Source organism: Labrus bergylta, chromosome 7, assembly GCF_963930695.1.
Source record: "Labrus bergylta chromosome 7, fLabBer1.1, whole genome shotgun sequence".
In the NCBI taxonomy this organism is placed as follows: Eukaryota; Metazoa; Chordata; class Actinopteri; order Labriformes; family Labridae; genus Labrus; species Labrus bergylta.
Genome location: NC_089201.1, coordinates 20040780 through 20067217, shown reverse-complemented (window position 1 = coordinate 20067217; position 26438 = coordinate 20040780). Strand labels below are relative to the sequence as shown.

Genomic DNA, 26438 nt, shown 5'->3' with positions numbered 1-26438 from the left:
AGAGAGAGAGGGCAGTATACATTTCAGGAATACGATGGAACGTTCTTGTGTAATACTTTGTGCAACATATTTGTGCATTTTTACAGGGGACAGTATGCAGGAGTTTGCATGTATGTTTTAGTTAATCACTGCTGATTTGAATGTCACGTAAGCGTTTTTAGATTACGGTCATTTTGTGTAAATTTACATGCACTGTGAAGATACGAGCAAAATAAAGAGCGCTGGCATTAGCATGCTAACACAACAATGTAGCGCGAGTTATGTTGGTTTCATGCTGGTGCTCAATGCCGACATCTACTGGATCAAAAAGTTGCATATTCTTACTTTAAACATACTAAAGTCACTGCTTTTATGTAAAAAGTTGTCTTTTGTTTCTTATTTAGGGTCTTCAGCCTGCATCTTCTATTTTAAAAATGTGTATACATCTATACAAGGAACAGTTGTGAAACATGCCTTTGTGAGTTTGAGTGATTGTTGTTGTTCTTTTTTGGATTATACAGATTAGATTTGTTAAAATTTTAATTTAATATTTCCTTACACCTGATAACGTTAGATATGTAAAACATAAAGAATAGAGCAATTATACATTAGTAATAAAAATGGGTCAATCCAATGAGCTCATGAGTTGTGATGTGTGACTCAATGTCTCTGAGGTTCCCTCTAACTAATGGTTAAAGAAATGCAGTGGAGAGCTGACCCATGGATCATTTGATATTGATATTTCAGACTTCCGTGACTCCCTCAGTGAAATTCACTCACTCTCTCTCTCTCTCTCTCTCTGATGAGAACTCCGACAGCTGCTGGTTTCCACAGTCCACTTAGTGGGGCCTTCAGGGAAAGTCTGGTATTGAGAGGGGGTGCGTTGGAGCAGGAGTGTGATGGGAATACATGTGCCCGACACACACTCAGTTATTGATCTTCTCTGACCTTGGCTCCATTGACATGATGGGCTTGAATGACGGACGAGCACCCAAGGTTCATCATTCCCCACTTTCACACTGCAATTCCTGGAAGTTAGATACATTCTGTAGCCTAATTGATTTAAACCTTATCTATGGGGTCCTAATGGGAAAACTTTACATTGTTTACTGTTGGAGCAAGATAGCAAGGACACTTTTAGTGAGCACTGTATAAGTGGTAAGAGGTATAGAGCACAGGGAACATCCTAATCTATTTATCAAGGACAATCACTGCGGGGAAATGCAGCAGTCAATAAAGAGAGTAACTTAAAGAGCTTCCACAAGTCAACAATGTGTAATCTTGATGGATCTATACTTATATACAGAGAGTTAATACACATGGGCTTTTAGAGTGGTCGGACACTATAAGGGGACTGAACCACTACACTTGAACTCTTTAGGGAAGCCATCGGCAAGTAAACATTAACAACTCCTCAAGCAGATACAGATGACATTAACATAACATATCAGCATCATAAATAATTCAGTAACTTTTTACAATTGAAATACGGGATGTTACTTTTTCTACTATTCCATGAAATAGAATAAATATTAACATTAACATTGTTGTTTCCAAGTTTTGACTTTGAGAGAAGTAATAAAGCTCTGACTTTACCACTGTTGCATCATATATTTACTGCTAATTTTTCCCTGAGATGCCCCCCCACCCATCCCAATAATTAAGAGTGCCCCTAAGGAAATCAGGAGATATGGATGTCGCATTCTTGCACCCTCATGAGCACATTCAAGCTAATGACTCCACTATCAGTGAATCAGCATTTAAAAGATAATTATGTCAAGAAAGAACTCTCTCAAATCACATCCCCTAAAGATCCCCCCTCACCCTATCTAAAACGGGATGGTGCGGAGTCTGTTGGTCAGAGCCTTTGAACACAGAGCATTCTGTTGTGGCCGGTCTGGCCTCGGCCAGGGTTGGCCAGTCCAATTATGCTAAAGACATATTGCTGATTAAACTTCCTCACAGTACACATATACCCAGTTCAAACTGTGGACAACTATAGCAAAAACAGCACAAAATGTTTGCAAGACACAACTGCACACAAGTAACAGATTAAATGTGTCAGGGGGAAGAGAGAAAGAAATAGAAATATGTGGGTTGAATATTAAATAGAACTGCAATGACAACCATGTTAAATACAGCGGGACTTGCTGGGACAGCACAACTATGCAGTCTCACATTTGAGAGTACACAAGGTAATAAACATCAAAACAGAACAAAAAACAAAACATGGCCAAAAATAGCTGCTGAGCTCTGAAGGTGGCATGAAGCTACACTTTTGAAATACCCTTTTCATGAAGTCAGGAGGGATGAAATCATTTCCCAGCAAGACACGATGAGTGTATCATAGAACAGACATAGCATTCCTAGTGAATCATTTGAACGTTAGTTAAATATAACTAAAAAAAATTAACATCACTGTGGGAAACAGGAATGCTGGGAAAAAAACCTTGACATGTTTATGACCTTTGTTTCCCCTTGGTCTTGGGTACTAATCATACACAAACATGTTTTGGATAAACCTACTCTAAGATACATCCAACCCACAAAGTATTAACAGGGTGGGGTTGCTGAGTACTTTGACAAATTTGACTGCTTTGTAGTATTCCTTCTGTGCCAAAGCATGAGAATACTGGTTATAAAAAGAAATATTTATAGCTGGGCAGGCACTTATACAAATAACTAACAAACATTAGCCTAGGCAGCAAGGGCAGCAATCAAGAGACAGAATATGACCACTCGGTCTTCCCTGTGCAGGGATGACTAACCCTGAGTCTACTTCAGAAATGACTAAAGTCAAGTTAAGAATGAATAATGCATTAAAAGCAGTGAGCCAGTGGCTTTTTCTTTGCCTCATTGTGGTGATGTTGCAGGTGATTTTATTCTTTTGATGTATAAGTGTTATGTTACCCTGTGGGGAAGAAAATCATTTGTACAATCCAATGTAACTCATGTATCAGTGGCTTTTACTGGCCCACATTAGGGACAGGAACACCACCCAACCCAGCCAAGTTCTTAAAGAAGAAGAAAGGGGAAAAATCCCTCAACACATAAGTCTCATTTTTTTGGATGTAAGTTAAAAAAAATGGATCATATAGCAAATTCAAATTGAATAGAACAATTTTCATGTAGATATAGATCTCCAAATGGAAACAGCTATTTTAATATGGTGAACTGTGCAGTCCTAAAAAAAAAATGTCATAAAAGAGAACAGAAATGTGGACTCTGCTTACCAGCCAGGATATGCTGCCCCCTCTTGTCTTGAGTTTTATAGGTGTGAAAGCACCAGAACTTGATGATTCAAACACTGGTCATCCGAGGGCTTGGGCAAATTTCCCTGTGGACAATAGAACAAGAGACGAGAGGTTAGATGTCAGCTTAATTTCACAAACAACTGCTCCTGGTGTCAGTGTTCATGAGAAGTCAAAGATACAAGTTAATCAGAATTAACTGATTTGATTAATTTAGAAATTACAATTGTTTCCTGTATTCACACTTCAATTAAGTTATTCACTGACCTATTGGCCTATGAACTTTTTATAGCAGTGAATAACAAAAAAACATGTTCTGCATATAAACGAGCACACAACATTGTCATATGTTTGAGCAGTGGCAAAAGATTGGCAGGTTAATTACCAGGAGGTTGCTATAACAAGCAAATTAAAATGATAAACAACTCAACAACAAGCACCTGTCACTAATCAACAGAAAAAAGCAAATGTTTTTGACCAAAAACTTTGACCGAGTGATAAAAGTGGAACAAAAGAGAGAAATCCCCAATTTAAACAGAAAACATCACGTTTAAAGTTTCTAAGAATTGGTGCAGAAGTAAGACAAAGTTAAAAATAAATGATTGTCTGCAGCAACTTCAAGCTGTGACTACAAAAAAGAACCTGTTCCCACTTGATGTGGGATAATCTTAATAAACTTTCACATCATAAATCGAAAAAGCCACTCTGTGTGCATTAATAATGTCAACAGACTAATGAACCAGTTCAAACTCTGCCACACTGTCACGTCCCAATTCTCATTAGAGCCATGAGTCAACAGAAATTAGTCATAACCACTCCCTTGCCCTAAATTCATCCCTGCAGGCATGGCATTCTGCTTTTGCCCTCTCTATACGACAGTGTGCTCAGGCAAGAAACCAAACTATATAAGGAATCGTTAGTGTTGTGGCTCTAAACTATTAAGAGCCAAGGGTTTAGAGGTTGGGAGTCTGTTTACACTGAAAGCCTTTTTATTTTTTTGTTTTAAGAGGGTCCACTTTCTAAACATGACTCAAGCTTTAAGGTGTAATCCAACACTAATATTGACTGCCAGCGGGTAGAGGAAAGGCAGGGGGTGAATGTTTGTGTGAACATATGCGGGTGTGAGAGTTGTGAACATGGCCATATTTGGATGCATGTACCCATTCATTCTGTGAATGTATACACATTTAAAATGTTCTGCAAAAATCAATAAAGCTTGCTGCAATATAAATAATTTTGCATTTGTATGAGTTTTAGCACTAGTAGCTTGTAGGCAAAGACCAAGCACACACACTGAGACTGACAATGATTAAGTAGAAGACATAACAGGAGCTAAACAAAGCATACATTCCCATCAGAGTAAGAACATGATCAAGTATCAACTGCAGTGTCCTGACTTAAAAAGAGATGCAAAATAAGAGAAGAGTCTGGCCAATTCTCCCCAGGGCTTGTATATTAAATTCTCATTTTGTCCATGACCACTTCCTTCCTCTGAATCTAATTGACATTGCTCTACAGTATTTCCAACAAGGCTTATAGCTAAACAGCTCCGTAGGTCCCTTAATGAGAGTTAAGCAATGGCAATCTGGACTGATATAGAGCTGAGCACATCACTACTGCAACTGTGATGCAAAGTGTTTTATTGCATCCAAAAAGTACTACTGCACTGCTAATGAATCCACAGGCATAATTGATTTACAATCTGCTGTTTTTAAAGCACAAGTTTCATTGATTAAGCTTTGGAAATGATAACTATGAGACCACAACCAAGTGTGTGAGTCAACCTGCTGTGATACTTCAGTCAAGAGTGAAAGATCTTAAATATAAAGATGCCTTGAGTCTTTCATCTTTGACTCAAAGTAAGACTAAGAGGTCCCAATGGGAGGGAAACATGCCAAGCTCAACACAACCTGAATCAAAGACTTTGCATGCATGACATCGGCCCTCAAACCACATATGACATTGTTGCTCTTGGCAGGAAATGTGAAGCGCAAGAGAAAGTTTCAAAGACATGGATATTATGTCAGCTCATATATTTGTGTTTATGCCAGAGGGATCACAGCAAATGCACAAAGCTAAAAGAGAGTACAGTTAAAAAGATGGTAAAAAAATGGCTTTTAAAAAACGGAATTGTTTAAAAAATGATTTACTTCTTTATGTAAAAAGTTTTAGGGACAAAAACAGTTTTACAAGATAACATTTTTTTTTAGCTTTTGCGTCAGGCAGAATGCAGCATCTGCTCGGAATTCAAATAACACTGACAGACAGGAACAGTGCACTCCTTCCTTGTGGTGTCTGCATGCAACGCACAGATGTTTCCTCCTCAGAGCCATGTGCCTGCATTGGTTGTGTGTGCTGAATTAGTTGGCCGGGGCAAAAGGAGGGGCAGACGACTGTTTGCAATGGTCCATGGAGCATGTCTTCAGGCCCAGACCCTGTTCCCAAGACAACAACAACCAAGAGTTCACCATGACCTTTAAACCAGCCTGGAAAGTTGGCCATTCCAGATAAGGATATGGGCTTAGAAAGTGTCTTCAGTGTCTATTAGTTGTATTTATCCAATTTGATTCATATAAACTGGCTCACCATCCCAAAAAAGTGCCAAAAAAGACAATCAACAACTACTCAAAGATGTCTATTCCAACATAACCCAACATAAGCCAGCCAGTCTGACTACATAGAAAATTATTATGTCATGATTCAAGCATCTCAATAAAATTGCACCCTGGGTAGCCTCTGACAAGTGAGTGGATATAATGTTTGTGTTAGAATCTGCATGTAATCCAAACGACTAGACAAGTGACTGGAATGAAGAGCGACCATGAGGTACATGAACCATGATGTCATTATTATTGTGCATCTCAGAGCCAGGGCAGAAAAAGCATCTGAGCTGTTCCAGGAGGCAAGGATTCAAATTGCATTTCGATAGCATCACTTTCTATATTTGAAAATGATTCTGTAGAATGACAGGAAAGGGCTCTGACCTCTCCTGGATACAAGTTAGTTTTTTTCTTTTCCATCTTTCTCTTCCACTTCATCCATACTGCAGTCCCACTGCTCAACTCCCAGGGCAGGCAGCTGGCTCTACATCAGAAACATCAGAGGACAAAAGGGAAACTCCAGATTGTCGTGGTGAGGGCAGCCACCCGTGGCAGAGCTCAGTGGGAATCCAGTTGTTTATGGTTGGCACTAATTACAGATCGTCAAATTCATCAAGCTCCAGAAACTCCAGTTGACAGGGAAAAAACCTACAGTAATGGTTTCAAAAAAAAATAAAGAAAACATGCACCCACCATTTAAACCATCGCCACTTGCATCAAGCCATGAGACCTTGTGTCTCAATAGGGTGGCTTAAAGACATCACTCAGGATCAGACTCACACTCCCCAGGGAAGCCAATTAACTTCTACAAGGGGCAAGCTGTTGAAGTTTTATTGCTACCCTGAGGAGTGATGTAGTCAGCATATGGAGTATGTATGAATGTGTAGAATAAAATCCAACTCAAGGCTGTAGTCAAGCTATTCATTCAAGACAACCACCCTATTCCTAGTGTTTCTTCTTCCTTGACAATCATAGCAGCTGAAAACATTTTTTTAAACTTAAGTGTTTGATCTTTATCTTCTGCACAAGGCAGCATATTCAGAAGCTAGTGACAGCTATTGAAAGCAAATTCAACCAATTTCTATTTAAAATCATGTTGGATTTGAATTGATACCCTTTCTGCCTTATCAAGCAATGTAAGCATTCAGACAAGTTTTTAGCATATTGATAGCTAAGAATGCTAATATAAACTTTGATCTGCTGGTAGCTAGAAAGTTATGATTTATGTTGTTTCAAAGTCTCAATAAAATGAAAAATAAATTTTCCCCATTTTAATCTATAGTGTTCCTGTGTTTAATGTTCTGTTATCTGTCATTACCTGTAAAATATTGTTCAAAAGCATTGTCTGAGAGTTTTTACATTAAAAAAACAATATTTTCTCTTCCTGTGAAACATTTCAGATATCTGATGACTCGCCCTGCATTCAGGGGCAAATTTTTCGACCAATCAAAAATCTTTGTCAAAGCTACCGATCCAACCAAATTCATCCAACGTTATGTCCCACCTTCTATCTTGTGATTGGTTCTATCCTGTTTCCGCAGGAACTACTTCAAACACAGCCATTAGATACCCTCGAAGTTCTGTTTCAGGGGGACTACAGGAAGTGGTGAAATTATAATGATTCATTGTTTTCTCTTTATGACATGACAATAAAGCTATCAACCAAAGTGTGACGACTGAAGGAAATGGTTAGTTTGTTCTTGACTCACCTTAAACAGTTGATAGTTGTGGGATTCTGCTACTAAAAAGTGTCCTATTTTCAGGGGATGTCAGGTTTTACAAAGATTTGGGTTTGGATTTGAATCCAAGGATAATCATTATACACATATACACAAAACTAACACTGCTATGGTGTTGTACAAGCACCTAACAAAAGGTGCATGAGATTTTGAATCCACTTTGTGTTTTATATACTTCCCTACTGTCTGGGCTCCTGGTTTTATGCTCCCATGTTTACAACTTCTATTCAGCAGCTTGACAACTGTGGGTGTATAATTTCTATTTCCCACGAAGCATTGACTGACGATCACAAAGATGAAGAGGTCCTATATGTTTATTAGATACCATAAAAATAATGGGAATCCCATGGACTTGCTCTAAAGCATGTAAAGGAATAATGGCTTTATGCTGATAGGTGTCTGTATACTAAATAAAAAAAATAAAAAGTGTTACAGGTGTCAACCTAACATTCAGAAATCAAAACAGTATGGATGAAAACCAAAATGCAATCCATTAAAAATGTATCGCATAGGAATGCTGAATCCCAACAGAGCAGCCCACTTCTTCATTAAACATCAAGGTATGTTTCACTTTCCTTTTTGCTCTGAGCGTTTGTATTATGTAATGCCAACTACCTGCCAATTTACTTCTGGCTGAATGCCAACCAGTAGATACCATAACCATTGTCAATGTTTATCAGGGGCAGTACACTTCATAACATAAGAAAGGATCGTGAAAGATGCAACAAATGATAAATCTTCACCTACAATTGGTGTACCTTTTCTTCACAAGAAATAATGTGAATAATAATAATTGTAAAACGAGTAATTCAATTTATTTTGAGGTAGTGCTGAACTACTGTTGGGGCCAAAATATAACGACAAACATTTACCACACATGACTAAACCTATGGACAAAACAAGCAGTTTATGTCCTTTGCTGTTTAATTAAACAACTGTGACAAAACTGCTTAATTAAAACCCTGGATGAAGTCAGCCAGATAATTATACATGTCCTCCTTTCTGTCATGCTTTCACACAGGACTAATTCTTGCTTACACAGTACAAGTAAATTAACTTCTCTTGCTTAACTAGCTGAGATGTAAAGAGGGACTCATGAGCACATGTTCAAAATAGATAGCTTCTAATTAAAACACAAAAGGAAAAGATAAGATGTGGGTTAAGCACGAGTTATATCAAAGTAGAGTGTGCGAGAAATCAACATAATCAGCAAATTTCGAACTCCTAAAAAAAATGTTTTATTCTAACGATTTATATGAGCAACTTTCTTGTAAGGGAAGGTCAAACATTTGTGTAAATATTTTATATTTACATTCATATTAAATGATTAATTACATTAAGTTAACAGCGCTTGGAGAAAATAATTTGTGTCCGACAATAACTTTAAAACATATTCATCTATTTGAATATATCTATTAAATGATTTTAGATCTGGTTAACAACACGATTGTTTGATGAATGAAAATATTAGTATGTTAAACATTTCTGATGTGTTCTTTACACCCCTGAAGGGCTGCCCATAAAAAGATAGTTTGAATCATCAGCAGAGAGACCAACCAGGGTTAACAAACATTTTGCCTGTTTAATCTCTAAATCTGTCTTTTGCACCATCATTAAGAACCAAATGCATGACAAGCTGTAAACTGTAAGAAAAAATCTGAAAATTAACTGTCAAGTTCTGCGTGAAAGCCGAAATCACCTGCACACGTCTCCTCCTGCTGTCAACAGCCATGACACATAGACAAATCTGAGAAACCTTTGTTTGCAGTGAAACCATGAGAGTCACATAGTCTGATACAGGAGTGTGGCACTAAACTAAAACCAAACAAACAAATATATGAGGCATTTTGTTGAAGCAAAATCTGATTTTGAATGACAAAATTCTGAGATGAGTGTGATCCTACATTCAGGACAGGATTACGAATGCTGGCCAGTTTAAACACTTGTCCAAATGAGACAGGTATGTTTGTCCGAAAAAAAAAAAAAAAAAAGCTAGCCAAAGAGCAGTTCTTTATGACACGGAGTAAAAAAAAACTGCCTCTTCCACTAGATAAGTATTGTTTACACTTTACAAGAGAATGAGCCATTCCACAATTTCACTGGCACATTAAGCAGAGATGATAGCACAAGCAGGGACATTTCACATTGTAACAAACTGTATGGTCTTTCATATTGGCCCTAACTCACCCTGCTTTTTCTGCCACTAAAAGAAACAAACAGAAAGGGTTTATTCTGATTTACACCAAGTCCCCATCATGCATCGGATCAGGTGTTATCATACTCGAGCACTCGCCCAGGGGGAAGAAGTGCTGGCACTGGGGAGAAATATGCATGCCAGAATAAATATAAGTATATCCATCTACAACCCTTTCTTCTTCTGCAAAGACAATAAACACACTTTCAACATTTCAGACTTGATGAAACTCCTCCTTAACATGCAATATCACTGTCAGAGAAGGCAATCCGTATTTTTAAATATCTCATTTTCATTTAGTTCATGCAATTCAATGTCCAACAACTGAGTCCAGACTTACAAAATGATCTGAATACTGGAGCTTGTTTTGCTGTGGTCTTGTTTTCCAGCCTCAAGATCATTGGCTAGTTTGTGCACAGCCACTGTTCCTGTCAGTCAACAGTCCTCTGGATCATAGCACGTCCAACTCCTCCTCTTCCTCCTTCCATGGCCCAGATCTGGTGGCTAAATGCCAATATCTGGGCAGGACACCAACTTGCTATCACAATGACACACTCACGCAAACAGAAGTTTCACATGCAAGCAGTCAGATTAAACACCAAATCCTCAAACTTGCATGTCTGAATATAGACTTCCGTTCCTTCTTTCCTCCAAGGGCTACATGCTCTCTTTGACACCATTCTCAGACAGACACGTCACATTTGTCTCATCCCCTACAAACGAGCCCCTCGTCAGCCTGCCAGCCTGATATAGCTGTGGTATGGGCCCCGGGTGTGGGCCAGTCTGAAGGAATGAGACTGTTTGTTTTCTTGCCATTTTGATCTTCATGTGATACAGATCATGTCACGCACAAAACAACAAACACTTTCACAACCTGGGGGGGTGGGGGGGGGGAATCAAACATGTCATGCACTAATATTGCTAATAAAATCACAGTGTGGAGGATTCAAATGTGTATTAATGTGTGTATATGAGGCAGCATCTTACTAGAAGGGTTAAACAGGTAATTTGAGATGTACCCTCATTCAGCTGGCTGACTTGAAAATTTGGTGAGTCTGCAAAATTAATTTGAGCAGCACCAACAGGATTATTTGCAGCAAAGAGTCTTGCTCTGTCATGCAAGGTCAGACAGCAAATGTTTGTTTACAAGAAGGGAGGCAGTGAATGCTGGGATGCATTTTTGCACTTTGAATGTTGCATAATGTCTTCACCACTCCAGCTTGGAATACCAAATGACACATGCTGTTTGGAAGGATTGTTCCTTTCCTTCGACTAATTCAATTTTCCCAATATGTCCCTGTTTTGATATGAACTAGTGCAGGGCCTGTTCTAAATGTTGTAATGTTCTGTTCTGATGTTTTAATCATACATTCCCAACCATAAAAACTTGGTCAGAACAGATAATGGACTGGTTTCCACTTCCGTTGCACTCAAAGTAAACATGTGTTTGTGATGGCTGGCGTTCCTGTGTATGTATTTACATCAGTGTATGTTGGTGTGTGTCAGTGCGTCCCCGAGCCGCTCTGACATGCAGACAGCATGAGTGTTTGTTGTGATGATAAAATACTATTTAATTCCCACGTTTGTTTCTTAAATGCACAAGAGAGCTGCTCTTATCGCAGTGTAACAATAAAGAATATCATCACTGCAAGTTATACGCTTTTTGTTAAATGAAGTGACAAGGAAAACTGAAAACTCTCCTCCAACATCACAAAGTAAATTAAACAGTGTAAACGCACTTTGTTAAACCGGAATTTGGTCTGATCATGAACAACACATCAGCCTTGTGTTGCGTTCAGAAAGTAGGTATCAACATTTGACATGTGTAAAACCCTTGTGTCAGGAGCTGATCCAGCTTTAGTTTTGCGTCTTATACAAAAATAAATATGTTTCTTCATATATAATGATACTAATTAAAATTCTCATTAAACTGAGATATTGGCAACGCTTCCTCTTCTGCTATTGCTTCTGATGACCTAATTAGTGTATTGTCTAAATACAAATGAAGGATTACTCTTCCTGACAATGTTTTAGGATGGCTGTCATTGGCCTACAGTTAATGTAAAGTAGAAATTGGATTCATGTCATTACATTGTGCTTGATGGTCCATGCATTGTGATCTGGAAATAAAAAGCTAAGCCACACTGGAAGCATATATTTCTGTCAGCTAGCAAAGGCTCAAAACAACACTTAAAACAAGGTTCTTCTCAATAGCTCACATCAGCCAAAGCTGAGGTACAGAGATATCTAAGTTGTCCCTATCTGTTATCCCAGTCCATCATAGAATTAGTAAAAAAAAAAAAAAAAAAAAAGATTAGAGGATGTCATAAAAAAAAGACATAGGGTCTTATTGTAATAACAGAAGATAAGACGGGAAGATTTTCTTTATGGATGGAAATAAGTGAGTCACAATGGCCTACTTTAGCATTCAGAACTGTGAAGAAAGTTTTTGTTTTTTACATTTCCAGTTTCAGGAAGATCCATTAATAAGTGTAGATTTGCACAAAAAAGGGCAACATCCGCCACCCCCATCCATCTCATCTGTAATTAATGAGTCTTCTCTATTTCTCTGAGCTTTGTTGAGATGCAAATTAAGAGCTGTATGGAATATTTAGACCCTGTACAAAGTAGACTATTCACACAACTATTGAAAACCCAGTTCCAAAATCCATTTGCAGGCAGAACTGACAGTCTGATAAATGAGAAACACAAATGTACACAACCCGACTCCAAAAAACCTACCATACTTCATTCTGGAAAGTTTCAGATTGATGTACCAGATAGTATTCAGGCATTCAAGTGGCCCCCATCCACTACTGTAATCTCTGACGGCAAGCAGAACCCAGGTTCACCTCTGTAAACAAGTCCAGCTGCAGCTAGCTATGTCCAAGAGATTTCAGCACAACACGTAGCGTGTTATTTTAAGATGCAGGCTGAGTCCAGCAGAGTAAGTGAGGTCAAAACTTGGCCAAATGCAAGTACCCCACTGGGCTCTCAACAAATCAGGGTAAGACAGAATTGTTTTGGTCCAGCCAGGGCAACAGCCAGTCACATGAAGGCTTTGTCTAACTCAAACAAATACTTGTGTAGATAGATCACCACAGATCCTGAGAGGGAGGATTATCATTCCATATATGGACTACAACACAGGATCTAGGCAGTAAAAAGTTAGGGATCAGGTCACACAGTTTTTTTTCCCTTTTGCACGGCTTGAAGCTTAATCCAAAATTGAAAACAAAAACAACTGAAGCACAAATATTTTTTTTTTCTCTCAAAAACATACTAAAGATTGTAAAGAGAGGCGGGTTTTGTCAGGAGATTATGTGTGGGGACATTTGTCTGGTGTTAAGTGTAAACCAGTCAGGATTTTGACACGCAGATTATAATTCTGAGAGAATACCTTATAACAGCAGCCAAAAGGTCAGACTGGTGCCAACACTCTTCTATATGAAATACTGGAAAACTGTATTTATGTAGTCTTGCAGCAGCTCTAAAGAGGCATCATGGTGGTATTGAAAATACTGCTTGGTGGTCTCATTGCATGTGACTGTGTCCCTTTCTTTACAGTGTCACCAGTGACTTTTATTTGTATCTCAGAGTTATTTGCTTTACCCCATATCAATCACACAGCCAGATTTAATCAGCAAAAAATGCAGAACTGTGGGACTGAGCCTAAAGACATTTTTACTTCTAAATGAAATTGGAAACCGGATTCAGCCTGGGATTTGATCTCCCACCACATATTGTTAGATCTTTATTGGCCATCTCTCATTGCAGCCTCCGGCAGCATCTATGCTGTGTTAGTTCTCCGACTGAGAGAGGTATTTGGAGCTGGGATTGCAACACACTGGGAAAGAATATTTCATTCAGGCACTATTTCAACATGTATTTGATTGATGATGTCGTCTATGTTTATTGGAAGATTTTGATGCTGCTGATGATGAAGACAATGAGGCCTTAGGCCGTGTTCACACAGGACTTATTTTTTCAGAAAAAAGCGCTGCTTTCAGCACCTTTTGAGCGCTTATGCGCGAGTGTTCTGTAACCTTAACAGGATCCAGCCTACGGTGCAACCGTGCCGGAGCCGACCGGGGCACAACTCATCAATTTAGCACAAAAAAGAACAAACGGGACGGGAAGTCAGACACCGAAACAACATTAAAACATCCGGTTTATTTTCAGAATAAAACTCTCTGTTTTGAAGGTTCAGAAAAACGGCCGTGTGTGTTTGTTTACATGTTTATAAGGTTTGTATTGAGTTTTATACCACGAACATTGTATTATCTCGTGCTGTCGTGAGTGAATCTGTAACATTACCGCGAAAATTCCTTTGTCTCCGTACTCCAGCTGTCCAGCTGTGCTCTCCATGCTGTCGACTGAGAACGCAGCCGGTGGGTGTTGACAGATGAGGGTGCACGAACCCGTAAAAAGGTGTCAGCTTTTTAAAAAGGCGTCATTCTTTTTCCATAGGCTTGTATGTAAAAAAGGTGCAGGCAGTTAAAAAATGAAGTCAAGTGTGAACACAGCCTTAATCATTACAATCAAGCAATGCTAGGCATTTGTTTGTGTCTGCTCAATCTAGCTAGTGTTTTCTTTTTTTGTATTTTCTTCTTCTACGGTGCTACGGCTACATGTCATTTAGTCATTTGTCAGCAAAGATTTATTCAACAACACTACTTAATTTCATGACAGATTTTCTAAAATTCCTTCTGACAACTTGTTAATGTCCCAGTAACAGCTTTGATTGGTTCTTCTTTAACCAATGGAAGTGCAATAAGTTATTTGTATTTTGTGTTTTTAATCTGATGATGGGCTACAGCCACAGCATCACTTATTAGTTTCACTTATCACTTTGTCTTCTGCTGTGTTAGAAAGAGGGAGCCTGAGAAATAACAGATCATATCATGCTTGGAACGCATGCAGCTGGAGCGGACCCTTGAAAGAATCTCCAAATGAAGCCTTCGGTTTCAGGGTCACCGAGTCTACTAGAGACCAGAGTGTACATTGTGGGAATGCTGTGCACAAAGAAAGCAAATTTGTGAAGGCTCTTATCAGTGTTTCTATTATGAGAACTTTGACAAAAATATTCAAACTGAACCCCTCTAAGTGGTTTTACAACGTGACTTGATGATAGATAATTTATTCTGCATTCTACCAAGCTATTCGTTAAGCTTCCATTGAGGGTCAAAAGCAATGCAATGTCTGACATGACCCACATCACTCAGCCATTAAACAGACATTAATGATACATATTGGTGCTTTTTACAAGTAGGGGACAGGTGAGAGATCTGGAAGATGTCAACAATGAAAAGGCCTTACATCACGACTGGCTCTGGATCAGACTTTGTTTTATGGACCACCACAGGAGGATGAGGATATTAGGAGCAGACTATCCTACGCCAACTATTCAGTTCAAAAGGAAGAGAACTGACACCATTAAATCACTAGTTCTACAGCTTTAGCCCATTAAGACAGTTTGGAAAATGTTGAATAGCTGAACTCTGTCTGCCCTGTAAGGAGGGGACATACTTTTAATCACACGCTTTGGTGAAAGGACAAAGTTTAACAAAGGGTGCGCAGCAGCCCACAGCTTTCCGGCAGAGTCAAGTCATTCGGGTCACAATTTAAGCTAATTGTCCTCATATGTATGTAAAGCAGCCAGCACAGAGGACTAAGGCAATTCAACATATTAATTAAAACTGCAATATATATTTGCTATCAGGGTACATCTACTTTTTAAATAACTAAAAGGCTAGATAAAAGTACCCTAATTAGAGGCTGATTGGTTCATTGGTTAAGTAATTCAACAGTTTTCATATGCAGTGGTGTAGCCTCAACTCGGGTAATAACTCATTAGAGTTGCATTTTCAAGGTCAACATTCTTGCTGATAGCCTATGAGCAAAGCCATAGCCTTGAGTTTCACAGATAATCACAGATGTTTAAAAAATCAACATTCCTTAAAAAGGTCAGACAGAAGTATTTCAAACTGTTTCAAATGTGTACGCTCTCTTGCAACAGTAAACAAACGTCAACAGTGATATCAAAACCAAAGTCAATGTTGTAAGGATGAGAAGCCTCTTAAAATATTCAGCATAGGGGCACACTGGTGGCGCAATGGTTAGGGCGCGCGTCCCATGTATTGAGACTCTCGTCTCGAGCGGTAAGCCCGGGTTCGCCTCCACCATCACTGCCCGCTCTCTCTCCCTGGTTTCCGACTCTATCCACTGTCCTCTCTCTGCATTAAAGGCACGAAAAGCCCAAAAATAAAATCTTAGAAAAAAAAATATTCAGCATAAAAAATCCTGAATATTCAGGTGACAAAAGTCTAATCCTGAAAACCTAACACGTAAATCTTAACATGAACATATCTATTTTTTGAATGCATTAGTTACATATCAAACTGCTAGTTAGGGAACATGACAATTACAGAAACAAATCTTTGCAGAAAGCTCTGATACCACTTTGCTGCTTCAGACTAACACATGTTTAACCACACAACTAGAACATGTGTGTGACATGTCCCCACAGAGATAACAAGCAAGAGCACAGCAGACAAGAATGCTGGGGAGACAGTGATGACAGTGACTAGCTTACAGATCAAATACAGGACAGGAGTAGATCTGCCTCCTAGCTGTGATATCACACTGTCACTGTGGTTTGCTCCTTTATGATCCAACATCTTACAACAAGGAATAGAAGACAGAAAACTGATACAGTGATGACTTATAACATTAATGCCACCTGGTATTTGTCATGTCACATGCAGCAAGTTGGAAGTAATTGTCGGAAAATTGTGATTTCTATCTTCAATTGAGAAGATTTAATTTTTTTCTGATGATAAAACAAAAGCAAACCAAATCAGTAATGTGTGATTTCATAAAGGAATGCACTTCAACTACACAGTAAAGCTTTTAATTCATCTAAAATCGCTTTATTATGACGTACCTTTCATAAAGTCAACTTGTTGAACTAAGAAATGAATCAGCCTTTATCTGAGTGACTTTACTCTCTCACTTTAATTTGTTTTGGCATCTCCTTACCTGGATGATTCAGATGACATTACACTGACTTTTGGAAGGTGCAATGTTTTTGCCTGATAGCTTCAAAATGTACTAGACATAAGCAACAACCGGGAGCTGCCAACATGAATTATATCAAGACCACAGATCCAAAACAAAACTGGGCTCCAGCTCTGCCTTGAATCTAGGCAGAGCCAAAGTTAGTAGACATGGCTTCCAGCCCAAACTGCACTTTATCAGGCTCCACTGACCTTCTAAAACCTGGAGTGTTTTGTTTAAGGGGTGAATACATGGAAAAGTTGGGATGGGGTGAGACAAGAACAATGTTGTTTATCACAAAGAGTGTGACATTTGGAAAGAAAAAAAAGAAGGGGGAGTGGAGTTGAAGACCTGTATTTTCAGAGTCAAGCTTAAGCTGGTGAATTACGCAAAAACTTGAAAATGTGGGTTTATTAAAAAAAAACAAGCATTTAAAGAGGGCATCATTTTCAGGTCAGTTCGGCTCATATTGATCATTTATTCATGCGTAACTGAGAGAGGATATTGAAAAATAGTGCTCTACCCTCACCAAGAGTATTAAAAACTAAAATGTGAATTTGACACCTAATAGATTAAAAATTAACTATTTTAAATTACTGAGCTTACAATTTCCAAGGGTGAATTCTAACTCAGACCAAGCGTATAGGTAAAGAAAAGCTGTCCTGGAGTGACGATGAATTCAAGGCTTTTGCAAAGACACTTCTGACAAGCATCAATCTGAATTATAAGACAGTATTTTAAATGGTATAACAAAGAGACAGTTCAAACAAAAATGTTATTGGTAAGTCATAGGCCGGAGTCAAATGTTTGTTAAAAAAAAGTCACTGTAAAAATATTTATAAAAGCTTTGCAAGATTTGTGTAAGAATATTGTTCTATTACATTTAGCCCCCACCATGTGTGTGTGTGCGATTGTGTGTGCGTGTGTCTGTGTGTGTGTTCGCTCCTTAACCTCTGGGTCACACCTGTTACCTAGCTCAAGCTCCAGCTCAGGTCAAGGGGGAGAGGTTAAAGGTCATGGTGTCAAATGAAACTTCATTCACAGACCTGTTTCTGAGCCCCCACATACACACGCATTCTGTCAACCAAGAAATTACCCATTATTTATGTCACTTTACCTCCTCCAAACAAGTGTGTGAGGTTGATATTTGTCAGCAAAATTGTTTGGAATTGTTTATAAGTTTATTTTATTTAGATTTAAAATAGGGACAGTGCATAATTTCCATCTGTAGTTCTTGGGTAACACATAGTAATTGCAAACATCAAAACTTTTTCTTCTCACAATCACAATTAAAAAACATTGGCATTCAGGTGAGGTTTGGAGCAATTACAGTTGGAAGGACTGAATAATTTTTCATCTTTGAAATGACTTAAGTGTTCACTCATACATAATTCAGAGTCCCCAAATACTTTTATGCCTCGGGACAAAAGAAACATGTTCGTTGAAATTCAAGAGTTGGTCTATGAAGAAATAATCATTCAAAGCATGATTGTGGAGTGCACACTAGTCTTAAAAGTGGTCATTATAACTAGACAGGTGAAAATCTGTCCACATAGGGACGATTCAAAATAGAAAAATTATGTTTATTTGTATTTTTACATACTTTATAAAACCTTGAGGAAAATTTGGGTTTACACTGTGTTATTGAGAGAAATGCTTGTCACACACATATGCGCAAAATAAACTGGGTTTGTTACTGGGTTACTAACAACCTACAAAAATTGTGAACAAAATAGCGTTTGTGAACCAAACATGGCAAATCGTATCATAATGTGAGCTGAATCTCATTACATCCAGAGCTTATTATCTCAAAATCAACCAGCAACATGCTTTGTTTCAATACAAGAAAATGTGTCTGAAATGTTCAAAGCTTTCAAGATGATTTGTTATGAAATAAAAATGTTCACACTTGTTAAGCATCGTTGAGTTCTTGAACATTTTGTTTGTTTTTGTTTGAATGAGACAAATGCACATTGAGCTTCTGCTTAATCATTCAAAAGCCAAAGATTTATATTTATTCTCTATCAATAACAGGGTCTAGGATCTGTTTCCTAAACCAGCATGGCTATCTATTTGATGGACAAATACTGACTAGCCTCATTTTCATATTAGCTCTGGGTCATTGATACTGCTGGAAAACACAAACCAACCAATGTAATGATTCAGATTTCTTTTTTTTTATACAAGCCACTGCAACTCGATTTCACGATATGCCTCAAGCTGAGTGAGTCGTCAATTGTGATGCAAAGAAGGCTTTTATGTCACAACACCACAACTTAATGATTAAGACCCACAAACAATACTTCAGAGTGTTGAGCAGATGCCATGCAAAAACAAATGTCAACAAATAGTCTGTTTATTTAGGCGTACAACCAACAACTGTCAGCCTTTATCTCCACCATTCAAAGACACTGAACTTCTTGTAGCCCTGAAGATATAGAAAGATCAACGTCAACACAAACTCTTCCTGCCCCCCCCCCCAAAAAAAGAATGTCAGGTATGTTCCCGATTCAGAAACGTAGGAAACAATTCAACAAATATTTGTCCCACATTCTTTGGGTAGAGACATCCGCAGGGCATTTATCGTTAGAAAAATCTGACATCTCGGCAAATCCGCCTCCCCGTCTGCTTAAAAACAGGTGAAGAAGTAACAATGTCAGACGCCTGCCTTTGTTTACATTGTCAACTCCTGTGCGGTAATCAAAATAAAAGAACAGAGCGAGTAAAAACAAGAACTGACACCTATGGTCTCACGTGAACATACAAAGAAGACCTCATTTATCTAAAGCCCTGCTTCTGTATTGAATGGGTTGAGGTTTGGTTTTTAACTTGCTTCAACTTTCACTGGCCTGAACTTGTGACACTGAAACTGTAGAATGTTTCACTTTCACCAACACCTTGTTCACATACAAAGAACGCTCATTAATTGCTCCAGAGGAGTAAATGATAAGAGACTTTAAGGAGAAATACAACTTAGATTACCGTTTTTTTATTTTTAGCATTATAAAGAGGACTTTCCAATGAAATGTATATTGTATCAATCCTCTTACGCACGTGCTATTTTCAAGGGACTTTCACAGCCAATGCACCTTTAGATCTGAGCCTGACTCACACATGATGTTGTATAGAATGTCAAAATGAGCAGAAAATAATTCAGTCCAAGGTTTATAAATGTAGGAATTTGGTGCTTTCTTCAAACTATGACAAAAAAACAAGTGGGTCATGGGACTATAGGCTGAACATTTTTTTCTAAAGACATGTCTAAAACATCTCCACAGAGATCAACCTTTTTTCTATTTTGCTCCTTACAGCATTCATTTCAATTCTAATCCCAAATGCAGCCTGGTTACGACATCTGAATAATGACTGTCAAAACAACATTTTAAATGACACAAAGCCTGATCATTAAACTGACACATTTATTCCTGAACCTTTTGCAGCTCACTGTCAGATCAAGCATGTAGTCGACAGCTCAGCACACACCTGAGAGCACAGATGTTGACAGGTGAAGTTATGACCTTTAAGAAAAAAAAAGTCAACTCTCATCCGACAACCTAAAATTTGCTCATTAACAATCCAGTATTCAAAGTATAAATGCCCTTCATCACTTGTGAGAGCTGAAGCGCTCAGTCCATTATTAGACCATGGGTACAGGCATTAATCCAGAGGAGGAATTTGTTATTGAAAATTATATGTGCCAGCATTATAGTGCCTCAGGCTATAATTTAAGTCTCCTTTTGATTTACAGAGGCTGAGAGAGACGAATATGCAAATCTGATTAAATGATTACTGGTATGAATTCCTGGTGTTACATAGACAGCCACAGCTCATGTATGTTGTAAACTAAAACATACCATGCTTTGTGTGAATTGCTTGTTTGCAGGAAAACATAGGTGATCCTTTTTCGTCAAGAAAGTATCTCTCACAGCTAAGCCTAATGCGAGGAAGCAGTGGATTTGATAGAAAACAAGAAAAATAAAAAATATCCAATACACCTGTTAAAATTGAGAGTGTGTGAGGGGGGGGGGTGTTACACTAACTCCCTAATAGTTTAACAACAAATAGGGGATTTTGTTATGTATTGCTTAAATCTGCAATGCTCTAAAGGGCACTGTTACATCAAAGAGTCCCGTGTGGTGACCGTGTGATGAAAGAAATCCCTTTTTAATAACTTTATTGTTGTTGTATATGACTATGGCACAGCAGTAAATGTCTGTACTGCAGGTAGGAGGGTAACAGTGCTGGCATCAGTTAAAAGCCGTCATCTCGTCCTACTTGTCTCTGTTTATTACCTTTATTACATGTGCAATTAAAGGTGGTTTAATATATCTAAAGTGAAACCGGCTCCTACTGGTTCCGCCGGTGGTCTCGTGGACCCCCTGCTTTGCGCTCCAGCAGGTAAAGTATGCCGTGTTGTAAACATTGAGAAGTTGACTCTAGGAAAAGCTACTTTTCAAGCCCAGGTGTACGCTAAACTAACTTTTCGAGCCAAACAAAACACAAGCAGTACCGAAAGTCTCAACCAAGCCGAGCAGTCGCCCAGTAAACGTTAGCCCTCACTCAAGTTATGACAGCAGCGGCGGCTAGTTACGTTGCAACGATATGAAGTCAACGCGCAGATGGTAAAGAATTAGCTTTTAAAGCAATTCGGTTAAAACGAAAGAACTGCTAGCAAACTTCCCCGCTGTCTCCGCATCAGTGAACGGTAACTGCGTACATTTTACATTAAGCGGTAACGTTGACTAGGAAAAAGAGCTGGTTAGCCTAACCCGTAAAGACACGACATTCCCCTGCTGTACTAACTGGAAGTTGGCAGCCGAAGGAAACTGACGAGACTTGTGGCTGAGACACTTTAAATTTGGGGGAAAAAGGAACCCCTTAGCTAACTTTTCCATACCTTTTGAGACGCCGAGAATCTCCCCGTCGACACTACCACTTCTTGGCTGCCGTGAATCCCGGTCTTGAACAAGGTCGTCCTCGGAAGGAATAACGAAAATCCAAGTGTGTACGGCTCTAACTCTTGCCAGAGCACAGTGATTTTTCGCACTCAGCTCCCCTCTCTCTCTCTCTCTCTCTCTTTCTCTCTCTCTGCGTGGCTCCGGTAACAGCCGCTGCAGTTTTTTCCACAAGCCTTCGGCGGGAACGCGCGCACTGGGAGACTGGGCAGGCCAGAGGAACCGCGTGAACGCGCAATTTACAAGGCGCTCAAAGCAGTCTGTACAAATTCACAGAAATATTACCAGGAATTTAGAAGAAGTTTGCACTAAAAACTTTATCTTACCGAACTTTCTACAAGAGGAGATTACATGACAAAAAATGCCACCTTTAACATTTTTTGATGATACCGGTAAATTATTAATAAGGAATCTTTGTAGCGAGAAAGTTGACTTTGGTTTTCTGAAACTACAATTTTAAAAGCAACACACTTTAAATGTCTTGTTTTATTAATGCATTGAAGAAAATCTGCTTTATTTAGCTTTTAATCTTTTCATAGGTCACATGTGCTATTACTGAAATACATGTTTTATTTCAGTAGGCCTAATCATTTGATGATGAGTCCCCATTCCAAAAAACCAAATCAATCTCATTACTGTAAACCATGTTTGTATGGAATACACAGCTGGCATCAGGAGGAGGCTACCAGATGTGCAGCACAAAGCCACAGTGAGTGTGTGCATGTCGTTATTGAAAAGCGTTGAGAGCAGCGAGTTTGTCTTTTAATGACATGATTCCTCTCATAAGGGATAATGAATTCAGGACAGGAAATCCCCTGCTCTCCTGATGCCTTCATGTGCTGTTGGAAAAAAATATTCTTCTAATTTTGAAAAGCTATTGACTTGGAAAAAAGGAGAAGTGGTAGGGAAACTATACAATTACGTTTTACCTTCATGTTGAAGATATTTAGGTTACAATACTTGCATGTTATGCATCAAACATTTAATATGATGTAAGACCATTTGGATTGCACCCTCTTTCTGCAAGCTTTAACATGTGCTTGTCTGGAGTATTTTACAAGATTGAAAGTCCATGCAACAGCAACAATATTCTGTTTAGACATGTGACAGTTCAGCTCTAAGACTTTGATAAAAGAGCTTATGAGGAGAACCTGAAGGCACCGTGCATTAAGGAAGAAGAGCAGGAGGAGGAGCTGAGGCGGAGGTTGACGTGTGGGAATGACTCAAGTTTTTTTACACATTCCAAGCATTGTTTCCTCCTCCTCCTCCTCCTCCTCCTCCTCCCTGCACCAGTCCCGGGCACTCAGGCCAAGGATTTTCCAGGGCTGTGGGGAGATGGGAGCGGATGATGGATCTAAGGAAGAGGAAGGATGACTCGCTTTTTCCTCTTTCAACCTTTTTAAGAGAAATATTCCCCCTTTCTCCAGCTGAATAAATATGAGTCAGAGGGGCATTATCGTAAAGTTCTGAGCTTTCTCTCTGAATATGCTATAATTGCCTGCATCCCTCACCTGCATGGGAGTGCTATGGTTGACTTGGGAGTGGTTGCGATAAGAAGGGATTAGTAGACAAAGTTAGAGAAGGTAAAACCTAACTTCACTTGTAAGATGAAAAAAGAAGTTAAAAAAAGTAAAACACTTGCACACAACAATTTACAACAAAATGCTGATCAAATAGACCTTTTTCATGTGGATAAATTGTCATCATAGTTTTTTCAGGCATGCCTTTAGATTTCCTGGAATAATCACAAACAAGCATTTTGTGATACTATATGTATTCAGTGGGTTTCCTAAAGTACCCAAGTTCCTTAAGTGTGGTAGTAACGAGTTAGTAAATAAGCATAATGCATGAAGCAATACTTTCCTTTCGTGGAGTGCATGCAATATGTCAAGTTTTTCCTCTATGACTGCCATGAAGGAAAAAGATTTTATAAACAAAAATGTGGCAGCCCTTTATAAAATAAACAGTTCAGAAACTCAGGCAGAAGTGTTCTGAAATTTGAGCCTGAAGTGTTGTGGAGAACTGTTTTGAAAAGGGTGTTGATGTAAGCTAATTCATGATATAACACCACACAAATTTGCCACTACTTTTTATGCTTTTATTACAAGAGCACACTTTATTACAACAACAAAAAACTGGTGCACTTCTTAGGTGGACTTCTGTTACCCAAGTTTGAGAGGGTGAGTGAGTGGCAGGGCAGCATGAGTCAGGGCCAGATGGTGCAGAATCAGTGAAGTCTGGGCTGACTAACACTCAGCAATGGTGTTGACTAAAGGAATATTGTCCCATGTGAAATTAAGGAATAGGTTTGTCAGCAAACAATGAATGTTAGTTCTCATCATTATTGATGAAGAAGAAGCTCACAGACCTCACTATTCTGTGCGTCACATCGTTACTGCATATTACAGAACATTTACTTTACTCTGATTGTGTTTCTAGTCAAATCCCTTTGCTTTCATAGAAATCCATTACAGCATGCACTTAAGCGTTTGGGGTGTTCAGTATATCTTAAGTCATCCATTGAAGAAAACCAAGACAACATCTGCAGAGAAGCTGTTCTGCAGCTGACTGCAATGTCAGACCTTAATGCTCTGTTTGGAAATACAACAAAGAATCTCAAAAACAATTGCACTGAATCTCTGTTTCTCCTTAAGGCCTGTCTGGAAGGCAGGCTATAACTTCCCCTTGATGTAGTATGAATTACTTGAAATCATCCAGACAGGGCTTGAATAATATAATATGGGTATACCTTGAAAAAAACGACATGAAGAAGTCACAGTCACCTCTGACCCCAGATACTGAGGTCAGTAGTGGCCTTCAGCAACGATTCATTGAACTGAATACGTTATTGATTGGAAGTATTTTGTGCTGTTAGAAACCATGTTAGATAACATGCATTTTGCTGTGGATGGTAAAAAAAAAAGATTTCCATGATTGCTATTTGGAAAGCATAATCAAGGCAAAGCCTCACTGCCAACTGCTTTGCCTCAGTACACTAAAGAGAAGATAGCTCATATTGACTATAATGGTGCTAACAGAAACCATTCGGGACATTGGGACCACTGAGTGCCAATTCAGCACATGACGCCTGACTCATCCGCTCTGCTCTGAGTCACTCCCTCCCCTCCTCATGGTCCAGGATCTGTGGCTCTCTGCTGGACCTGGCTCCTCGCTCCTAATGTCAACCCCGACGCGCCACCGGCAAGAAGCCAGACGAGGACGCAGACATGGCCATACTGAGGAAGAAGAGGCCGATTTTATTCCAACAAGCCTGTCTTTGTGAAGACAAAGACTGGGTGTGATGACGGTGTGGCAAGTAGTGGGCAAGTTAAAGGAATGGAGCCAAGTCAGTCTGCTTTTTCAATCCAACAAATTAGTGGAGTCTGAAAACAGATTTCAGGAGACAGATTGGTTGCTTGGAATCGGTTGAGAGAGGTCAATGTTTGAACTTAAACCGAAGGTAAACTGTAATAACAAGGCATGAGCCCACGACTGTTCATGCGTTTGCCCCTTTTTTTCTGTTGTTTTTATTGGTTAGGGCCAACATCAAAGCAAAAGAAAGCTCTTCCTAAGCTCGTTATACAAATGAGCTGTGGTGCCTCCTGCACACCTCGAGCACTGAGCATGTGAAAGATGATCCCAGAAGTTCAAAGGTAAACAACCCTAATAAGGTACGAGTGTCTCTCTGGTCACAGGAGCTCAGCCGGATGTGTTTTATGTCTCAAAGTTAATCCAACAAACTGGAGAGCTCGAGTTTCTTCATATATTTTATTTTTAGTAACGCCAGCAGCATGGCTCTGGGGATGGAAATGTGCATAGGTCAACAACATGGGTCCGGACTAAATCAGCTCTTTGGATGACTTGACTGAAATTGTGTACAGACATTCATGGTCAACTGAGGAAACCATTTTGTCAACTCCATGTGAAGGTTTTTTATTTCTGTGTTTTATGGTGCCTTAATAATTATTGCTTGAACATTTAAGCAAATTTGCATGGTATCCAATAGTGTCCAAGAGGATAAACAAACGGCTTTGTGATCCTTTCTTCTTCTCTTAAAACCTGTAGGTCAAAGTTTGCACTCTTCATTTAAAATGGCTCAACATCAACTTGATAAACACGTAGTAATGCACATACATTCTTGCCAGAAGATGAATCGTACAAACTTGGGTGTTCCCTGATGTTTCCATTTTCCGAAGTTACATGTTTGGATTTTGATTGAAATGTCTCAACAACTTAAGGATGGATGAGCATGAAATGCATCTGGATAAAGTTAAATAACTGTGGTGACCTCTTAATTATTATTATTGATCTAGCAACACGATCAGCTAAATAATGTGAATTGTTGATACTGTGTTACAAACTACCAACAAATATCAACAAGCTAAAACACTTCAACCAAATTTTGAACAAGCAAACACAGTAAATAGGATTTCTGCAAAACAACACTGGGGTGCATCTGTGGCTCAGTTGGTAGAGTCGGTCGTCTCTCAACCGGAAGGTGGGGGGCTCGATCCCCAGCCACTCCAGCCACATGTCTAATGTCCCCTAAGTTGCCCCCGCTGCTTCGTCAGAGTCATATAAATGTGTGAATGAGATTAGTTACTTCTGATGGTCACGACATAGCAGCCTCTGCCATCAGTGTGTGAATGGATAGGTGTGAC

The 26438-nt window shown here is 39.0% G+C and overlaps 1 protein-coding gene across 1 annotated transcript in view; it reads right to left on the bottom strand.

Moving 5' to 3' along the window:
• peak1 (pseudopodium-enriched atypical kinase 1) overlaps positions 1-21919 on the bottom strand; it is a 99485-nt gene extending 77566 nt beyond the window's left edge. The window contains exons 1-2 of the mRNA XM_020660472.3: positions 21720-21919; positions 3213-3316 (exon numbers count right to left, since the gene is read on the bottom strand). The gene's annotated coding sequence lies outside the window, so the exon portion shown is untranslated. The remainder of the gene's footprint in view (positions 1-3212; positions 3317-21719) is intronic.
• Between the last annotated feature and the right edge of the window lie 4519 nt (positions 21920-26438).